Genomic DNA, 22713 nt, shown 5'->3' with positions numbered 1-22713 from the left:
CATCGGGTCTCTAGTGTTTTATAATTTCCACATTAACCTCATTGATACAAAGACTGGGGCTTCAGAAACTTAGAAGCAGAATTAGGACTTGATGCCAGGGTTTCTGACTCCTGTCTTCCATATGCAATATTCAAACAACTGTCTTCTCCAAGTCATGCCAGAGCTGGCACAGTGCTTTGGGCACAGTCTGTCTACTTTGCTCCAATACTGCTCATAAAATCCCTGATAGGCACTGTGTCATAATCACTGCCAAACTGACATTGTTTTAAAACACAGATCTGATCACATCACTGTCAGCTCCAAATCCTTCAGTGGCTTCCTTCCTATAATAAAAATGTTCAAATTACCTAACCTGGCGCTGAAGACCTCCTACAGTTTGATTTCAACAGTTTTGGAACATTGCTTCCCACAACACTCCCAAACTCCAGCCAAAGTGCACTGTCCTCACTCAGTTGTTTTTCAAACATTTGCCTGCATTCCTCTGCTCTGCCTTTGAAAATGCCATCTGTGCTTTCTTTCTTTCATTAATTAATTCCAAACATTAATATATCAAAAGTGTGTTGGGAACTGGGCTAGATCTGGGGGAAATCAGTGAATACAGACAGAAAGGATCCATTTCTCAAAGAGCTCAGGATCTACTGGATTCTTAACATTACGGAGAAAATGCCACACTCTGCAAAATAAGCCTTCCCTGATACTCCCTGTAGAAAGTGATTACTTCCTTCTCTCGACAACCACAACAGGGTGAGGAACCTCTATTGTAGATGTCATCAGAATATGATTGAATTATAGTTATTGAGTCACATGTCTTATCTCTCACCTTAGGTTGTAATCTCCATTTTTGGTAGAGACTCTAAATATTACAATATTTAGTCCTCACGGTACTATGTACTGTAACTCTCATATAATAAGACCTCAATAAATAATATTGAAATAAACAATTTCTCTCACAGAGTTTGTGAATATGAGATTGGGGCAAGAGAGAGCAGCATGTTCCTCTCCCCCACCCCCATTCATACACAGAAAGTGGAGGACAAAGGGAGTACATACTACTCTCTCTCTCTCTCTCTCTCTCACACACACACACACACACACACACACACACACACACACACACACCAGATGGTTAACATAACATTATTTTAGGCAACCGAATCTCAGCTTATATCCAGGGTCCCATGATACTTGCCTCCGTCCATTTAAAGAGAGCTTCAAGGTCAAAAGTAACCCAAGATCTCTGGCCATCAGAATACAAATCTGTTCAATTTGCACATTTTTCTGTGTCAATAAACAGGGAATAGAATTAGCATCTTCTCCATATGGCCTGCTTTCCTGATCCCAGAACCAGGAGGATGCTAAATTCTGGACCATGAATGCAGACTAGGTTGAATTTTTTTTAAGAATTAAGAAAATTTATGAACAGTTATATTTACTCTTTTTGGTATACAGTTGTATGACTTTTGACAAATGCATAGTTGTATAACCACAGTCAAGATAACAGAACAGTCCAATCACCCCCCAAAGAAATTCCCTTTGACTATTTTTTTTGCAGTCATACTCTCTGCCACTCCTAACCAGTCATCTGCTTTCCACCTCTAGTTTTGCTTTTTCTGGACGGTCCTCTAAATATAAAAGCACATAGTTGTTTCAGCCTGGCTTCTTTATTTAGTATCATATATATGAGAGTCATCTGTGTTTTTGTATGTATCAATAGTATATTCCTTTTTCTAGCTGGGTAGTATTTCATGCATAAATGTGCCATTATTTATACATTTCCTATTTGAGGAACATCTGGAGTATGTCCTGTTTTTGGCATTTATGATTAAAGCTGCTATACATAGGTTTTTGTGTTACCATAGGTTTCTATTTTATTCAGGCAAACAGAAGTGGAATTGCCGGGATACATGGTAAGGGAATTTTTAACTTTATAAGAAACTACCAAAATACTTTCCATAATGGCTATTCCATTTTGTATCCCCACTAAGAACATATGAGAGCTCCAGTTGCTTCACATCCTTGCCAACACTTGGTATTGTTGGTTTTTTTAAAACTTTTAGTTATTTTTTGGTCTTTGACATTCTAGATATTCAGTGTGGGATAGAATTTTGAAACTTTATCGTTTTAGAACCATAGTATTTCCATTTCCATATTAAGCCCACTCAACACTTCCTCCTCCTGTTGTTTTTTTTTTTTCCACTTGGATCCTTGTATTATCTTTCCCAGTAGATTACAGTCATTCGTGTATAAGGGAAAAAAATCTTTGCCATCTTTGTATGTTTATGATGCATTGCTATCCCACCCCAGTGCAGGAATTTGTAACAGGCAAATACATGCTACTGGAATAAATGCTTCTGCACTTGACACTAATGCATCCAAAATGTAATAGAGCATTGCCTAGTTGTATCAATTGTTGTATAACAAAGGAATTTTAATAAAACTATGTACTTTCCTCATTTTCAGGGATATTTCCATTTTTATTTGCCTTTGTGGCTATTTACCTAAGTTGTAGATTTTGCTATTCTTGCTTTACCAAGGAGTAAATTATAAAAATATGGTTTGGATGTTGAAAAATTTGAGTACCAGATTTCTTGTGCTTATATGAAAGATAATATTTTTTCTTATTAGTACTTGAGTAAGAGATTATAACTTATTTATTTTACAAATTAAAATACTAACTTGTATTTTTTATTGAGCTATAATTAACATATAATATTTACTAGTTTCAGGTATACAGCATAATGATTTATTTGATAGTTATGATATACTACAAAATGATCTCAACAGTAAGTCCAATTAACATTTGTAACCACACAGAGTTACACATTATTTTTATATTATGAGGACTTTTAAGATGTACTTTCTTAGCAACTTTCAAATATGCAATAGAATATTATTAACTATAGCCACCATGCTGTACATTACACTGCCAGGACTTATTTTATATTTGGAAGTTTATATAAACCCTCTTCTCCCATTTTGCACCCCAAACATTCTGGTAATCACCAATCTGGTTCCCTATATCTATGAGCCCCTTTCTTTCTTTCTTTCTTTCTTTCTTTCTTTCTTTCTTTCTTTCTTTCTTTCTTTCTTTCTTTCTTTCTTTCTTTCTTTCTCTCTCTCTCTCTCTCTCTCTCTCTCTCTCTCTCTCTCTCTCTCTCCTTTTCTTTACATTCCACATATAAGTGAGATCATGCAGTGTTCTCTTTCTTTATCTGTCTTATTTCTCTCAGCACAATGCCCTCAAGGTCTATCCCTGTTGTCACAAATGGCAAGACTTCCTTCTTTATTGTGACTGAATAATATTCGAATATATAGACCACATTTTATTTATTAATTCATACATCGATAGACACTTAGGATGCTTCCATGTCTTGGCTATTGTAAATCATGCTGTAGTAAATATGGGAATGCAGGTATCTTTTTGAGTTAGTATTTTTGTGTCCTTCAGATTAATGCCCAGAAATAGACTTATTGAATCATCTAGTAGTTCTATTAAAATTTTTTTTTAAGAACCTCCATATTACTTCCATAGTAGAAGCACCAATTTATATTTACAACAATCAGGGTACCCTTCACATCCTTGTCAACACTTGTTAGCTCTCATTTTTTTATAATAGCCATTCTAATAGGCGTGAAATGATATCTCATTGTGGTTTTGATTTGCATTTCTCTTATGACTAGTGCAATTGAACACATTTTCATGTGCCTTCTGGCCACCTGATGTCTTTTTTGGAAAAATGTCTATTCAGTTCTTCTGACCAGTTTTAAAATTGAATTGTTTGTTTTTTGCCACTCGCCTGCATTTCAATATGCTATTTAGGTAAGAGACAAAAAGTTGGAATTACAGAGGGACCCTCCTGTAAACATCATTTATCAAATGAGCTGGGGCAAAAAAAAAAAAAAAAAAGAGGTTGAGAGTCACTGACAAAGACTCAGAGAATAAATGAAAGGAGTTTTAGAAGCTCTGTTGGCCAACTTCCCAGTCATTGCAGGACTTCTGGTTACAACAGCTGGTTGAATGCTTCCACCCATGGAAGCTCACCAATTCATACAGGACCACCGCAAACATCCTTATAAGCAAGAGTCTCAAAACAAAATAAATAAATAAAAGAAACACTGGGAAGGTAGCTGCTTTCTAACTGAGCTTTTGCTTTTCTCTAACATTGTATGAACCTTCAGTAGCACCTACAGAAATCTAAAAATGGAGTTTGGAATATATTTTGGCAGAAAATATGTTCATCGTTACACCACCAATGCCTGTGCTGAGTTAATCTCATTAATTTTTATATCGAAAGATGATATATATTTTGAAGAGATGAGCTCAGTGGCTTAAATGACATGAATTTTGGAACTTTCAAAAATAGATATTCCTTATGAAATTTTAGTTCTTAAATGGAAGTGAACCGACAACTTAAAGTTGTGTACAGGAGAAAATCTGTTTAAATCTATAGAAGAAAACGTCTGAAACATAACCAATAGGCAGACTGGATTCTGAGTCCTGTGGCAGAAAGGAATCTTGCAGAATTCTAAAACAAGGGACTTTCTGACTTTAGACATTTCTTTCTATTGGCTAGTTTCTGCGGTGATTTTGTGCTAGGTGTCAATTTAGCTCAGGGGGAAACCCATTCCCAGAATTCCCTTCTTTAGATGGTTCTTCATTAGAGTTTGCCATCAGGGAAATTTGTGTGAGATATGGAAGGCATGGGAAGGAGCCGCGTTACTAGGCTCAGAGGGGTGGTGTGGTGCAACAGGTGCTGTGTGCTGATCTCCCAGCTCACCTTGGTGATGTCAGATGGCAGTCAGGCTATGGTCCTTTGCCTCCCAAGAGGTCCTCATCCCCAGCTTCTGGTCGGTGCATGAATAGTGTTCCAGTGAATAGTGCCAGCTCCTTCTATGGTTCTCCCAGGTCACTGGGGTTGGAGGAGGTAGAAGTCCAACACAGGCTCTGGTTTGTCTTGCAGGTTCCGATTAGTTCCTGCTCAGCTCCATTTCACATTCAGCTTTTCTTCCCAATTGCCAGCTCTGCTAACCTACAATGATTTCAGGCCCAACATCAGATACAAAAGCAACTGCTTTCCATAGACTTCTTTAAGAGCTCCCACAATTGTGAGAGGTTCAAAACTTATAGTAAATAATCATAATGGTTCTGTTTTCCAAACTGATGTGGCTTATAGTAAGTCTTTGGCATTCAGAATGTGTACTTGGTTATAAATATTTTTGTGTGTGCATGGCTTCCTTTTTGAAAAAATTATGATAGTCTCAAATGCAACAGTACTGATTTATTAAGCCTAAGTGTGTCATTTTATTTAACCTTGTTTTTGAGAAAGGGATTTGGAATATGCTCTTTTGCCCAATTCTCATAACTAGTGGGCTGGGAAATTAGGAGTCTGCTCCATAATTAGAGAAAAACTAACAAACTAATTTGAATTTTGGTGCAATTACTAGAGCTCAAAACCCCCTGAGCTGACTAGCTGTTTTTTCAAAATATGTTTGAACGTGACACTTAGAAAGTTCTATCTACTCATGGAAAAACATGGACATTGAAAATTTGAAAACAACTTCAGTTAATAAATTTTTATCATAATGTATGTGCATTGAAAATAGATAAATACTGGCATGAGTGCTTACACCTCTTTAAGACTTCTTAATATAAAGATTTTATGGTCTTAAAAATCAAGCATGTATCTTTTCATCTTTACATCTTCCCATAGTGGCACACAGGTAAGTCCTCATTAAACATCAATTGAACTAAGTAAAGAACACATTTCAGCTTCCTGTTTTTTACAAAAGAGAAAAGAGCAGCAGTGTGTGAGCAAACAACCACAACCAACTGCATCCTCTGATGCTTTTCTCACTATTGTATGGAAACTCCAGCAGGAAACCACAGCTATATCCTTTTTACTGCGATAGAAAATTCTTATGAATTACTGGCAAGCACAAAACAGCCCTATTAACATTATATAGATGATTGTGACAGTTCCTACTCACCACACTCAGTTGCTTTACAAAATTTTTGCAGTTTCTAAAGGACAAATACCCAAGAAAAAATATTGATAGTAATAGTTATACTTAAACTACGTGTGGGCAGTAAATTACATTAAAAAACAATAAAGGCCATTGAAATTTAATTCCTCCCTCAATGTAATTGATTTTTAAAAATTCCAGTAAGTGTTAAAATTCCCCATTTGACTCAGACCTGTTAAAACTTCTAATTGACCCACAGAGGCATTACCCTCTACTCAAAAATAATGACAGTGCTAATTTCCGCCCCTTTGTATTCAAAATGGCCCAAGAATTAGACCTTTCTAGCTATGAAACATAGAAACCCCTTTGTCCATTCTCATGTATAATCCCATTCAGGATTTGTACCACACATGTTTTAAATTTGTAATATAAGCCTCAAATGTGTTTTTATCAATGCAGGGACTTTCCATTGGCGATCTCTTAGTCATTCAGGAAGTACAAAGAAAAGATTATGGCAGAAGTCCAGGGCTTTCAAGGGCTTTAGCTTCAATGGGAATCACAGACATTTATACTCATTTAACACAGAAGTCAGAGGTACAAAACTCTGTAATCTTTCCTGTATGCTCATCTTGGTATATAAGTTCAACATAGGATACTTGTGCCATGAGTACATGTGTGAATGAATGAATGAATGCATAAATGCTTGGCTGTGATGAAGATAAAGGGGAGCTAAGAAGGTTCTCTCTAAGTTAGGAAAAGGCTGAAGAGACCTAAAATTCAGAAAACAGGCCTAAGGTAGAAGGAATAAAATGCAGAACTGTTAAAAAATTTTTGACCATTCGAGCTAGAATTGATCTTAGGGATTTTTGGACTAACCATCTCATGTCTAGAGAAGCTGAGGTGCCTAGGGCAATGACACAATTTCCTGTGCCACTTCCACAGGTTGTGACCTCTTTCATGATTTTTGCCTAATGTGCTTCTTATCTAAACCGTCTCTTAATATTTTTCACTCAATTGACTGTAACTGGTGTACTAGTTAAAAATGCTAGCCTCATCTTAAGACATGTTATCTGTAAAATTAGGTTTGATGTGCCAGTAATATGTTTTTCATAACGAATATTTTTAAGTAGACTTTTAAATTTATACTTATGTTATATTAAAATAAAATCATAACTATTCAAATAAAAAATAAATCTATATACTAAAATCATCTCACAGGTCACTGATGAGAATCTCCTACATTTTTTAAAAGCAGTGAATTCTACTGTACCACCCCCTGGAACAAAGAGTTCAGATTGTGGAACAAGACAAAGAGGTAAAGACATTCCAGATTGATGACAAGAATCCAGTAATAAGACTAGTGCCCTAGCCGGTTTGGCTCAGTGGATAAAGCGTTGAGCTGGGGGCTGAAGACTCCTGGGTTTGATTCTGGTCAAGGGCACATGCCCAGGTTGTGGGCTTGGTCCCCAGTGGGAGGTGGGCAGGAGGCAACCGATCAATGATTCTCTCTCATCATTGATGTTCTCTCTCCCTCTCCCTCTCCATTCCTCTCTGAAATCAATAAAAATGTATTAAAAAAAATAAGACTAGTGCTTCTTTTGTCATTTTTTTTTCTAGAATAAAAGCAACTGTTTATCAAGGAACTGAAAAAAATCAAGGCAGAAGTCATGGCTTTAAAAACAATTAGTGGATTTTCATTTTCAAAATGGACAGAGCTATGTATATTCATCCTCCTGCCAAGTTTATTCATCTCCTACCATTAGTTTATTAGAAACCAGTTTTAAGAAGGAATGTGATTCAAATGGGCCTCCTGCACATAGATTACCTTTAATTTAGCCTTCAATTTGTAACTAGGACACTTAGCTGCAAGCTATAATAAGGAATTGCTCAACTTTCATAAGTAAATGAAAGTCGATGATTAAAACATCAATCCGGAAACAGTAGTTCTATAAATAGTTTCTAAGTCCAAAGTCCACAGGCTAAACACAGACCCATGCCTGGTTTTTCTTGTTATATGTGTGTATGCACATGTGTAAGTGCACGTGACTTTGTGATATGTAGTTGGGTTATTTTTTTTTGAGAAATATTTTTTGCTGAACATATGTATCATCTGGATATTTTTGATAAAAAGTTTTGTTTTCAATTGCACTGCCTATACAATGATTTATAAAGTTTTAACCTAAATTGTCCTTGAACTTACCCTGTTTGTTTAAAAAATGACATCACTGAATTAGAAACTTTTACATTTGGTTTTTAAGCAACACCATATGAAATCCAAGACAGGATAAATCTTGGATTTATAAAATCCTGCCTATTCCTCATATTTTGACCTAGTGTTCATAGTATTAATTTAAAATTTTTATTTATTGATTCACTTTGAGAGCGAGCAAGAGTGAGAGCAAGAGAGAGAAAGAGAGAGAGAGAGAAACATCAATTTGTTGTTCCACTTATTTATGCATTCATTGGTTGATTCCTGTATGTGCACTGACTGGGGATCAAACCCACAACCGTGGTGTATAGGGTCTATGCTCTAACCTACTCAGCCAGGGCTTCATAGCACTAATTTTAATAATATTGTAGTATAGTACAATGGTGAAGCGTGTGGCCTTTAAAGTTGGCCGACTCTGAATTTGCACAGCTTAGACAATCACTATGTTTGGGACGTTGGCCAACTTATTTAATGTGCTTCCTAATCTCTACTATGGGGAAAATAATAACACAAACCACATAGATTGGTTAACAGGGACATGGCTTGTTTTAGTATGAAGCCATTGGAAGAGAAGTCTAAAGAGTGAAGTTTTTGAAAGTGGAGATCATTAACTCTGCAGATCTACAGTCTCTCCATTACCCATTTCCTTACAATGGAAAGCAGATGGATAAAGAGAAGTGTATTCGAGTTCCCTCGTGCCCTAGAACCCGGATGGCAGAGTGCCATGATTGGCTCCTTTATTTCTTGTTCCCCCTTTGTCTGACTTTACTTCCTCTTTCTCCATGTGTTTGGTTGTCATTTGTTCATTTCTACTCATCATTAGCTCTGTTATTTCCTCATATTTCCCCCGTGCTGCTACCTTCTGGGCAGCAAGGCAAGGAAATTCACCTCTGAGTTGGAATAAATACACAGATGCAATCATTCACCAGTCATTCCAGAGACATGGATTAACACTTGAACTCTGAGGGCCCTAATCCTGGAGAGGAAGACTAGGAAAAAGTGATGAGAACCACCTTAGAAAAGATAGCATGAGGGCTTGGAATATTTCTCCGAGCAGCTATGAAAACAGCTGCGTATTTTCAGTACTTTGAAATGGGTACATTACTCAATAATGATCTGATTCAAGATTATCTCTCAAGGTTGGAGGTGATCCCTGAGAATCTAAGCATAATCTGAAAGCAGCCTTTAAACCATCTTCAAATACACTAGTGTGTCACAAACCATATATGAGCAATGATAAAGTACTAATGACAAGTGATTTATTAAGAGTAATTTAGAGCATTTTCTCTATCGATTATGCTAATCTTGATCATAAAGTAATTTCTATAATAACGTTACCCTCATTCACCTCACTTGCACTGGTAGATGTTTTCCTTGAATAGAAAAAGGAGGAGGGATGAAGTTACACTGAGGATCTGGTATACGTCTGGGATGGGAATTTCTTATAGTAAATAGATCGACCCATCAGCAGAAATTTAGAAGACTTTTTAATCTGAAACCTGCCCCATCTTGGTCATTTTTACTACCCTGTGTTTCTTAGTTGTTTTTAGCAGAATAAAGTAGAAAATACATGTGTCCATGTTTTTATATCAATGACACTAAGGAAGTGTAGTGTGGGAAAGGCTCCTCTCATTTTCAAGGTGGCCTAGCTGAGAAGGAAGGAACCCAGGTGTGGCGAGCAGGTGGTGAAGCTGTGAAGAGAAACTGAAATTACGCTGAACTGCTTGAGCCTACAGGAAGGAAGAGAAGTGTACAGGGGTGCCTGGTTGGGACGGAGAGAGGAGTCTGGTGCTTAGGGGAATTCCCAAGGATTCAGTAACGGAGCCCATTCCATCACTCCATACTGTGCCATATTTATTCATAAGTACACCTAGTACTGTGTCTGGGAATTAATTACTGGAGAGTTCAGACTCTCAAATAATTTTTTTCAACTTTAAGTCCCTGGCACATAGTACAGGGTCTAAACATATACAGGGTGGGGCAAAAGTAGGTTTACAGTTGTTCATCTGAAAAAAAATACAATAATCTATACTAATAAAAGGGTAATATGCTAATTAGACCTGATAGGCCGGACATCTTCCTGACGTCTTTGACAAAGCCGCTGCGGCTTCGAGGGCCGAGGAGGGCCAGCAACGGGCCTAAGCTGTCAGTAGGACATCCCCTGAGGGCTCCTGGACTGTGAGGGGGGCAGGCTGGGCTGAGGGACCCCCCTCCTCCAGTGCACGAATTTTTGTGCACTGGGCCTCTAGTTAATAAATAACAGTGCAAGAGTAAACTCTGTGTTTTGTGTATTCACAACTGTGAGCCTACTTTTGCCCAGCCCTGTATAGCAAGTACTCAAAGTACAAATTTAGTCAATGATCCAAGCACGCATCTTCCCTAAATCAGGGCCTTCTGCCAACCACCTTTCACATTCTCTACTTCATCTCCTAAATAAATGTCTACTTCCATTTTGAGGAATGCTCTTCCTTGATTTGCAAAGCAGAAGTACTGATGTACTCTCAATCCAGCTCGGGTTGTTAACTTTTATCATCCCTTCACAAGAATTATACTCACCACTCACAAAAGCCACAAACCCCAGAGGGACGATCTTTTAGAAACCCACCATCACAATTCTAAACATCAGAATAACCCCCAGGGGAACAGGGGAACAGTGTCTTCATAAGAGAGCATGAAAGTTTCAGTGTAACTAAATGCGTGTTATTTAAAATCACTAAGAACTTAATCAATAAAGAAATAAAAAAAGATCATTATTGTATAAACTTAAAACTAGGAAAAGCTGTGAATATTAATACCTCTGGCATAGTGCTAGTTATCCTCCTTAAAAACTATTTTTCCCATCCGGCTTAGTGGTTAAGCACCGACCTATGAACCATGAGTCACTGGTTCTATTCCTGGTCAGGGCACATGCCCAGGTAGCAGGCTCAATCTCCAGTAGGGGGCGTGCAGGAGGCAGCTGATCAATGATTCTCTCATCATTAATGTTTTCTATCTCTCTCTCCCTCTCCCATCCTCTCTCTGAAAATCAATAAAGACATATTTAAAAAAAAAAATCACTAAGAAAATAAATTTGCTTTATCCCTAAAGAACTTTTTAACACTTATAGTGTTTTATATATTATCAATCCATCTCAGGTGATGTGACTTGACTTAAAGACCTGGACCTCCTAAATGCACTCTCTCTGAAGGAGGTATCATTGCTGACGGAGCACTGTGTCCTCGGTAGGCCTCCGCTGACACTGTTCTCAGTACTGTCTTTTTGGAGTGAAGCTGCTGACGCAGCGACACCTTAGGATTAATAATTAGATGTGAGGATGTTTTTAGAAGTAAAGTAGGTGGTACGATGTGGGGGTGGTGTGCAGCGAAGGGTGCATGAAAAGGAAAGTGGCAGCAGAAGTTGAGAAGGAAGGAGAGATTTCAGAGAGCTATTAAGACTTTTCTCTACTTTAGAGATCTGCCTGAGTTTTCCATCTTGTTCTCTCAGAAGGGCACCTGCCTTGATTCACAACATGCGTAACTCGGCCCTGACCCAGTCACCTCATTTTTGGCGGTTTGAACCATTCCACACAGTAGGCTGGAGGACTGTGGGGCGCAGGGATCTGATGAGCTTCGGTGATGGGTTGAAAGCCCAGCCAACTGCCCTCGTTAGATGTGCATTTCTCAGCTGTACGGACACAGCCACAAACTGGGATGCGAATCAATACTACTTCTGACAGGTTTGTCTCAGCTGCCAGGCCTATCAAATAGCATGCACCATTACTTGGAAGGCTGAGGTATGCTTTGGGTTCTCAGGAGGCTATTGCAAGTTTGATGTACTAGTATACCTAAAGAGCTGTACGTAAAATAAAGACACAGTGCACTTAAAAATTTATAAAACAACAACAAATTCATAAAGTAATTCAATGTAAAATTGTAGTCATTGGTCAAATTAAAGAATACATAATTATTGTTAAAACTGTCCTGCCTTTATTTATTTTATTTTTTGGCCACATGTAAGCAAGCATGCAAACAAACAAAACATTCCACCATTCTCTTACTAATAGACAGGTCAACTCCGTTTGTATTCATTTAACCTTTCACAGAATCTAAATTATTTTGATGGTGGAAATTTTTAGACTCTCACCATACTTTATGGGAGTCAACTACATTCAGTACATGATCTCTCTGCTTTGTACAGTAAGGTCAATTTCATGAACACAGAGCATTGTAGAGCTCAATGGAACAGAGAAAGCATCTAGCCCTGATTCATGAACTCAATACCTATGGGTTCTAGGTAGCTAACACAAGGAAGTGAAGCTGTTGGGTACAAGTGACTTATACGAAGCCTCAGTGTCAGAGAGACAGTAGGGAGTAGTGGAGACTGTAGTGAAATAAAGGGGTAGCACACACTGTTATTCGTCTCCGGCCTAAAGAATATGGGCTGGTGTTTCATTTCTTTTAATAATAGATATTCGGGTTTTTAACTATTGGCTTAATTAAAAATAAATATCTGCACGCCAAACAAACCATGATGTCCTTGCTGGGCTTACGGACTGCCAGTTTCCAATTTCTGATCTCATACCTACATCCTCAAATTTGAGGTCCTGGCAGGTTAAGTAAAGTGCACCAGGTCTCTGAGATGCTCATGGCAAAGCCTTCCTCTGCTCTGAGAATATATACATGTAGGCAAGGAATCATCCCCAATGCGAAAGGAGGTCGCACAGGCATTTTTCACTCCCTTAATCAGAGTTTAGCCCCTGACCTGACATTGATAGATTTCTGTTCTCTGACTGCTTTCATAATATGTTCAACATGAAAACAAGACCAATCCTCCACACCCATTTGTCATAAGCAATTTTCACTCATTCAAGGATGCAGGGAAAATGTCCATGCATTTATTGAAAATGTACATGCATTTATTAAGCTCCACTCTGATTAAAATTCTTATTAGCATGAAAATTCTAGTTGCTACATTTTTACCTGCATTTTTTCCAGGAGAAGTAATTTATAGGATTTTAAAAAAGGCATGCTTAGGGAACAATATAACTAAGTATAAATTAAAAATTCATACTGTATATAAAACAGTAGTTGGAAACAGCTTGTAAGAATCTCAGAAGGTTTACTGAAATAATTGAGCTTTAAACCATGTTTGGAGCAGCTTGAGAAAGTAGGGTAAAGAAATGAGCATTCCGGGATGACACAGTAGCAAAGGCAAAGACCAAAGTCAACAAAGTGGAACCCTCAATGAATCAAATGTCCTTTGCACTTTTGAACAACAGCACATTTTTTTACAAAGTGTATCATAAGAAAGCATATTCATATCAGGGCAAAAAAGAAGAAAAATAATAAAAATTCCTATATTACATTCAGCAGCCCTGTCCTACACAGACATAATTCAGAATAAAAACCCGGAGGCAGTGCAAAATTCTGATGATATCTGCCATATTATACTTATTAAGGCAAACACACAGGCACAGGCTATTACATTTTAGAAAAATTGATGACACGAATTGAAACAAAAAAGATGCTCTGATTACTCAGAAAATATAGTGAACACAAACACTAAACTCCCTCAAGAATTTTACTTACCCGAAGTTGTACATTATAAAGAAAGAGAAGAGTGTCTCATAGATATAGTAATGGTTGTTTTAATTTTAGGCTATTTAAAAATCAAATCCTGAAAAAAACAATCAAGAATCTACCCACAGAAAAGATCTTGATGATTCTCCCTCAACTGGATTTCCCACTTTGCTGAACCATTTGTAATTCAGGCTTAAAAAAAAAAAAAAAGATTCTCTGCAACTCCTTTCTCCCAGAAATCAGTAGATGCAAATGTGATTTTTTTAAGGAGCTCGGGGCACTCTGTCCAGCTGTCCACTGAATTAGCAATGACATTGAGGTCCCTGGAGGCGCCTGTGACTATAGATTTTTACTGTCTCACCTTGAGGTTTTTTTTTTGTTTTTTTTTTTCAAGGTTTGTTTGGTTCTGCAAGTGTCACAGGCTGTGATTACTTACTAAAGCAATCTTCCTAGGGGAGACTTGGGTAGTCACTGGGTTTAGGATCCAAGAATTACCATTTTAAAATGGAATCTGGCGTGTAAAGCCGAGAAAGTTCTTTGCCTCAGATCACACAGCTGATACCCACAGTTTTTCTGCCACATCAGACCCTGGGGACAGAGATCACTGCGCTGTCATTTAGAAAGACGGACTGCACTTACTCTCAGTTTTGGAAGAAGGGCTGCATGAACATTTTTTTTTTATTTCCTTCCCCCAACACTCATGAGATGCTCCACCCCTCTGCAGGCCCTGCTCTTCCTCCCCTGAGCTGATAATCAGCTAAGAGGTCTGGATTTTAGCCCCAGCTCTAACGGTTATTTTGGACAAGTTAATTAACGTGCCTGGGACTCATCTGTTACCTTTTTATTCCCTTGTAAATAAAGGCAGGACTAAACAGTGATATCCACACCTGACTATTGCAATGCTTTTGGGATCATTGCAAAATATAGATTTTTTAAAGCCCCACTTTCCAGATTTGGACTTAGATTTAATAGGTCATAACATTTAACCTTCCAGCGAAGGTCAGTTATTATTGCTTGGCAATAATAATTCAGGCCCCAAATTATGCTGGTAGCTTCAAAATAAAACCAACAATCTAATTACAGACATAGAAAAGTTAGAAAGCTGTTACTGTGTTGCCAACTTCAATACACCTGGCTCCAAAGCTCTGAGAAAAATTTCCTCACTGGCATTCAAGACAGTAAGTAATCTAAATTGTAAAGCATTTGCATTTTCCCCATGAAATGTAATAAATGTCTTTTCAATTCAAATGCAGTCTCAAGATGTTTTTATTATTTTAGTCTTGATTCTTATGCAAAAAAGTTAGATTATCACTAATCCAAACATTCAGATGTGGAGAAGGAAGATGAAAGACGAGTCTAGGACATCTTCATAAAAAAGTGAATTTCCATATTTGACTGCACTCCAAATCAACTAATTTAAGCATATGAGTTTCTACTTTAACTGGCACTGTTTTTCAGTAAAGGTATAGCTTTATTTAAAAGGATATAAATATCATAACATTTTATTTCATAGGAGAGACAGAAGCACTGAAAGATGCTCAACAAAGGTTTTCAAAAACACAGGTAAAGCCTTCCTTCTCTGATTTAGTCTCCTCAAAATATCTATTAGGCTATAGCAAAAAACTGATGTTAATCTCTAAAAATGTATGCACACTTATTTAAACACACATGTTGCTCTATTTAAGGTGGGGTTATGTTCAGATAAACCCACAGTAAGCTGAAAATATCACAAGTTGAAAATGCATTTAATATACCTTACCATGAGACATCATAGCTTAGCCCAGCCTACCTTCAACATGCTCAGAACACTTACATTAGCTTACAGTTGGGCAAAATCCTCTAACACAGCAGTTCTCAATCTTCCTAATGCCTAGACCCTTTAATACAGTTCCTCATGTTGTGGGGACCCCCAACCATAAAATTATTTTCGTTGCTACTTCATAACTGTAATTTTGCTACTGTTATGAATCATAGTGTAAATATCTGATATGCAGGATGTATTTAGGCGACCCCTGTGAAAGGGTCGTTTGACCGCCAAAGGGGTCGCGACCCACAGGTTGAGAACCACTGATACACAATGAATCCACTGTAGAGTATCCGTAGTTTACCCTTGTGATCTGGGAGCCGAGCTCACTGCCACTGCCCAGCATCTTGAGAGAGCATCAAACTGTGCAATAGGTGTCGAAGAAATGATCAAAATTCGCAGTATGGTTTCTACCGAATGCGTCTGGCTTTTGCACCATCATAAAGTAGAAAAATCGTAAGTCAAATCATTGAAAGTCGGGACCGTTTGTCCTTAACTAAAATGATGGACAAGTACCACAAACAACCCAAAAGAGAACATTCAACAGAATCCGGGGCTCCTTTTGTTATTATGGGTACGAATGGTCTAGTTCATCTTAAGAAGGCAGTGAGTACCTAGCACTGGGCTTTTCACCCGAGAGACACTCAAAAAAGGAGATTCCATCAACAAATTGAAAAATGACAAATGCTGGCGAGGATGCGGAGAAAAAGGAACCCTCGTGCACTGCTGGTGGGAATGCAGCCACTGTGGAGAACAGTATGGAGTTTCCTCAAAAAATTAAAAATGGAACTTTCATTTGACCCAGAGATACCACTTCTAGAAATATATCCCAAGAAACTAAAAACACCAATCAGAAAGGATATATGCACCCTTATGTTCATAGCCACACAATTCACCATAGCTAAGATGTGGAAACAGCCTAAGTGCCCATCAGCAGATGAGTGGATTAAAAACTTTGGTACATCTACACAATGGAATACTATGCTGCTGTAAAAAAGAAGGAACTCCTACCATTTGCAACAGCATGGGTGGGCCTGGAGAGCATTATGCTAAGCGAAATAAGCCAATTGGAGAAAGATAAATATCACATGATCTCACTCTTTTGTGGAATATAATGAACAACATAAACTGATGAACAAAAATAGATCCAGAGACAGAGAAGCATCGAATAGACCATCCAACTTCAGAGGGAAGCAGGGGAAAATCGGGGGAAGAGATCAACCAAAGGACTTGTATGCATGCATATAAGCATAACCCATGGACACAGACAGTTGGGTGGGGGAGGGGAGATCAGCCAGGGAGAGGTCAATGGGGGAAAAAGGAGGCGTATGTAATACTTTAAACAATAAAGAATTTAAATTAAAAAAAAGAAAACCATGCTCAGTTGAATTGCAAAAAAAAAATATTAACTTTTGTTTAAAAACATGGTTCAAACCTTAAGGTTTAAAATTTAAAATAATGGCTTTCACACAAAAAAGGAGACTTGTTGAAGGATTCACTCAGTGTAAAACTCGATCACCCTTGCCCCCTGTGCTAAAGATTGTACTTGTGTTTTAAGAAATGAACTAATCATGCTACAATATGGTGCATCACATAATTTCAATAGTTCAACCGTTAAATTCAGCTGAAACAGGCCAAGCCTGGAAATTATTGTGAAAGAAATAAAAAAAATGGCAGGAAATGACAGATTTATGATGTTATGGCCATTCTGTCCAGATTTTCTTAGAGTAGATGTATTAGGAATAGAAATCTTAGATATAAAATAAATAGCAACTCTTGAGTAATATTTTAGTCTGAATAAAAATTCTGCTGCAATTCTCTCCCCATAATTTGATATTCATTTTTTATTTTCTAAATGATTTTTTAAAAATTTTTAGAGAGAGACATTGATTTGTTGTTCCTCTTATTTACGCATTCATTGCTTGATTCTTCTATGTGCCCTAACCAGAAATCAAACCTGCAATGTTGGTGTATCCAGACAACTCTCTAACCAACTGAACTACCTGGCCATGGCCCTAGATGATTCTTAAACAAGCCTCACATTATGCCACCTCATTCTTTACTTCCTTCTTCTATATCATCAACTCTTCCTCACTGCCCACCCAGATCTGTCCATCTTCTATAAACTAGCTCAAGTTCTACCTCCTCCTTGAAGCTCTCTAGACTAATTCAGTCCCCAAGGTTCTCAGTCTCTAACTTTATTGCCATGAATCTACTGGTAAGTCATAATGTCTTGCCTTTCTCCCAACAATTCTACTATTCAGAATTTTGTATAAATGCTTATGTGTCCAATCTTCTAGTTGACTCTTGGGGTCTTGCAAACTGGAAGCATCTGTTTTTTAATCCACTGAAAGCAGTAGCTTTTAGATTTTTTTGGAACATGATGCATAATAAGATACACATTTTTGCATCATGGTCTAGTGTGTTCATACATATAAATATACAGTGGGGCCTTGACTTACGAGTGTCCCGACTAACGAGTTTTTCCAGATACGAGCCGTCTCTCGGCCGATTTTTTGCTTTGAGTTGCGAGCTAAAATTCGGGTCATGAGCCAGCTTCAGATATCCCACCGCTAGTTGGCGCAGCGAACGTCACAGTGAATGCCACAACATCAGCCCAGCATCACGTGTCTCACTCGTTCACTTTTTGATTTGACATACGAGTAATTTGAGTTACGAGCTCCGTCACCGAACGAATTAAACTCGTGTCAAGGCCCCACCGTATATTTAATTTAAACGTTCAATGAACTTTATCCTTCTATTCTGTTTTACTTTATGTTTTGAAAATAAAATGCTATCATACACAGTAAACTGACTTCACAATGGGTTGTGACTATTTCTAGAAGGGCACTTATTGATTACTATGGGAGCACTGTATATGTTTCCCTCACTTTAAAAGAATAACTTTAAATTGCATGTGGCCTTTGGGCTTTCTTTTGCCTGTGTTCCTAAGTTACATTTTTGTCCATTCAGTTTCTCTTTTGGAATCATCTGGGACAGTGAAATGCTTGGAACATACAGATACTTTTTTATCCTTTTGCCCTGAGCACTGTTGTTATAAAAATAAGATTCCCTGGATTTCTATAAAACTCACTTCTATAAAAATCAAAGCTCCATTCTCTCATTCTTTTTCATTTTCACAGTATGCAAAGTAGGTAGTAGACATTTTATTGATGAAGAATTTGAGGCAGAGAAAATTGTGATTTTCTTAAGGACACATCTCCCTTTTAATCAGACTTTTATAAATTAAGGTAAATATAGTTTCTAGATATTTGAAGCATATAAACTTGGGTAATGTGAACAACAGAGAGCCTTGATATGAATGCATTTACCTAACTTCTCCAGATCAAATGATGGACTGAACAGATGAGTTAGCGGCTCTTCTAGACTTCACCCTGAAGATGATGTGCTCCCTTCTCTATCTGCGTCTTCCTGTCTTTACCTTCTCACAGCTTTTCAACTACCTAGAGAAGCGGTTCTCAACCTGTGGGTCGCGACGCCTTTGGTGGTTGAACGACCCTTTCACAGGGGTCGCCTAAGACCATCCTGCATATCAGATATTTCCATTACGATTCATAACAGTAGCAACATCACAGTTATGAAGTAGCAACGAAAATAATTTTATGGTTGGGTCACAACATGAGGAGCTGTATTTAAAGGGCCAGAAGGTTGAAAACCACTGACCTAGAGCTACCTGTGCTTCCTGGGGGTCTACATATTGGGTCACTGTACCAGGACTGCCCTTCTCCCTCCTCTTTACCAGACTAGTTCCTCTTATTCTTCAGGTCCTTGGGAACTGTCCTTGTCCTCTCCACCTCCACAGCCTGCTCCCAAGCACCCTGTGCTCGCCCTGACATAGCACTTAACTCGCTTTACCCCCTCTCTCCCGAGGCTTGCTGGCTGAGGCTGTGTCTCGTTCACGCTTCAATCCCACAATTCAGGACCCTGTTTAGTTCAGGAGAAATGTATGCTGAATGCATGACTGAATCAATGAATGAGCATATTAAGAGTAGAAACAGCGGCCACTGAACGAGTGCAAGTGTGAGCTGGGACTGGAATTGCATGTCTGGACTCTCTGAGGCCAATCTTTTTATGACTTTGTGATTCCATGAACGATATTCCCGATAAGCTGCAGGTTTTATGACTGAAAATCCATACAGTGAAGGAGAGCTGTATCTAATATATTCTTTCATGTATATTTGAGGCACAATCAAAGAAATGTTGCAGGGACAAATAATTAAATGTAATGGGTAAGTATACTGAGGCAATGAAAAAATACCCAAGTTTTAAAAGCAGCGAGTTGGAACCCACCTGACCTCTGGCACAGATTGATCTGATTCATATCTTGCTTCAATCCTCCACTTCAATCCTCCATAGGAGGCTATGCACCTCAGATTTCTGTCCTTGTCATTTTCATGAAAGGCTAGTTAGTGATTAGGTAAAGCCTCACCACACCACAACACACTCTACATGGGTCTCTACGACTTCCTCCGCACTGTTTCCAAAATAAATTCCAATGAAATAACATCTAGATTTGCAATGGCACTTACTACTTATTTTTCTGTTTATGAATCAACAACCTATTCCCCCTACTAAAAACCCACAAACCCTTAAAAACATATTTCTTCATGATTCTACTGCAAAAGAACATTCTATAATACAAACTATTGCCATTTGCAGATAGCAACAGAAAATATTTTTTGCCTCTATGCTGTGACTCATGTATCTTTATTCCCACAGTTGTTACTCAGGGCAGGCCAATGGCGAACACAATGGGAAAGAAACAATAGTTTATAACTGGAAAATAAGCACATTGGGAGAAGTACACTCAAATCATGATCACAGTAAAATATGCAGCAGCACCAGCAAGAGCAAACAAAAGCCCACGTAAGAGATGTGTAAATATTTCATGAAGCTAAGCCTTAATCAACTCTCTCTCTCCAAATCTTGCTGGTGTTGTAAACACTTCAGTTACTTCCAGTCCTACCATGACCCAGATTCCTTGCAAAAACAAAATGCAAACATGGACCAATGGATCTTTAATGTCTTGTGAAAAATTTTTAGATGGACCATATCCAAGGTATTGATTTAATACGAAGAAAGAGATGCCTTGATACATGGTGGTTGCTTCTAGGTGACTCTCTGAGCTTCGGTTCTCCCCTCCTCCTCCAAACCCTCGCTTGCCCTTTCCCCACCGCCTCTGCTGCTTGCTGGACATTCACATCAGCTTCACCTTGACCACCTGCCTCCATTCGGAGCAGAGATTTCTCCCAGTGCCCCTCCAGAAGGCCCTTTAAACCTGCCAGGGACTTGCTGCCTTCCCACCACCCCAAATTCACTTTCCAGTGTCTAAGTACCCTCTTTCCCCGCTCCCCTTTCACTGCCCATTGTTGAGTCTGAAATTTGCCTGTATCTTTCAGATCTGCCTGGATAACATGAAGATGTGTTGTGTGTACTGTTGACAGTTGTTCTTTAGCTCTTTTCTAAAATCCATCTCCAAAGAGCCATTTATAGCCTCTCGTCTCTACCCTGATTTAATCTGGTTCCAAAGTTCACCTCTAGACACTGAACAGGTCTCTACAGTGATTTCCCTTTTATCAACCTCTGCTCGCCCTTCGTCTTCTCTCTCAGCCTATCTCAAGAAAGACAATATATATGTAAAGGTGTCTGTATACACACACATAAACGCATATATTTTATGTACAACAACAGTGTTTTGACCTTAAAGAGAATAAGCACAGGAAAATAAGAAACATGTCAGTGTAGTATTTGCACACACACACACACACACACACACACACACACACACACCCCACATCTACGTATTGGGATATTCACAGTGTGCAGACCCATTGATTATAAATCCCCCCGCCCAAGAACAAGAACTGCAGCGTCTTTTCCCATTTACCTTCAGAGTCAGAGCCTAAGGGAGCAATGACCTTGCAGAGAAATTCATCACCTGGGAGAAAGACAGACCCTCCCGGAGCGCAGAACGGGATGGGGACGAGAGCAACAGGCAAAAGATCACCAGGGCAATGTGGGACCGAATCAACCCCCCATCAGTGCCAAGCACACCTCCGCTCCGGTCCCCCGGGGTTGGGCACTGGGCAGAGGGGGTGCAGGGTGGGGGGCGTCTCCTCCCGCGGCCCGGGTCGGTCGTCTACCTGCCTCTCGCCTGGCTCTTCTCAGCGCGGCTGGCCCACTGCCTCGGCTGTGGTGGGGGCTCCCGTCGCATATCCCAAGCAGCGGCTCTCGGCGCCACGGGGATGGCTCCCGTGTGCTCGGAGCGGCGGTTCTTCTGAGACCTGTTCCGGGAGCGGAGCGAGCAGAGTGCTCGCAGGAACTGAAATTACTATGCAAAGAGCAGAGGCGGCGCGCAGAAGCCGGCGGAGACCGCGGGGCCGCCCCCACCGCCAGGCTGCAGTCGCCACCACCCGGCACAGAGCCAAATCGGAGGTGGGAGTCCAGGGCCCGGGCCGCTCATCCGTCAGGCCCGGGGAGCACCCGTCTGTCCTCGCAGGGCAGTGCAGCGGGGCCTGAGCATCCGAGCCAGGGGCGGCAGCGTTGCAGGCAGCGGCCAAGGCGGCAACAGCAGGACCCCGAGCTCCGCCCCACCGCACCCCCTCCCAGCCCTCTCCGGACCCCAGGAAGGGGCTGCCACAGCCGCTGCAGCTGCGCGCCCTGGGGGCTGGCTGGTTAAGGCTCTGCTGCATGGAAACCGGAGGCAGACGGAAAGTTCAGAAGGAAATTAAGATAGAGGCATGGACCCAGAGCGACTCAGCAGGAATTTTGGCCCTTGCTCTCTCCCACAGGTCACCAGACTCCATGGCTGTCTAGAGACTCTAGCAGGTTTCTAATAAAGCCATGGGCAGCGAAGATCTGAAAGCAAGGAGACCACCTGGCATTTGATACGTGTTGCAAAATGTACAGGATCCTGGGTACTTGGGGATGGCATTGCTGACCGTGTTTCTGTCCCCTTCCCCACACTCCTCCTGCCTCTGTGGGCGTGGATGGCTTTGGAAATCCGCCCTGTTGAGAGGCTCAAGCAATGCTGAATGGATGTGTAGTCTGGCTAGCAGCTGTAGATGGTGCAAAATGGTACAATGAAAAGAACTATTATTAACTGAGCATTTGTTGGCAGGCACTGTGCAAGATGCCTTACATGTGCAGCCTCTCTA

General features: G+C 39.6%; 1 protein-coding gene across 3 annotated transcripts in view; it reads right to left on the bottom strand.

Moving 5' to 3' along the window:
* GPRIN3 (GPRIN family member 3) overlaps positions 1–22027 on the bottom strand; it is an 80543-nt gene extending 58516 nt beyond the window's left edge. For 2 of the 3 annotated variants that reach the window (XR_009448731.1, XM_059665486.1), the window contains exons 1-2: positions 21700–22027; positions 4779–5030 (exon numbers count right to left, since the gene is read on the bottom strand). The gene's annotated coding sequence lies outside the window, so the exon portion shown is untranslated. The remainder of the gene's footprint in view (positions 1–4778; positions 5031–21699) is intronic. The other variant, XM_059665494.1, reaches the window with a different exon arrangement.
* Between the last annotated feature and the right edge of the window lie 686 nt (positions 22028–22713).

The sequence above is a fragment of the Myotis daubentonii genome, chromosome 1, assembly GCF_963259705.1.
Source record: "Myotis daubentonii chromosome 1, mMyoDau2.1, whole genome shotgun sequence".
Classification (NCBI taxonomy): Eukaryota; Metazoa; Chordata; class Mammalia; order Chiroptera; family Vespertilionidae; genus Myotis; species Myotis daubentonii.
The sequence above is the reverse complement of the archived record's forward strand: the minus strand, read 5'-3'. Positions and strand labels throughout refer to the sequence as shown.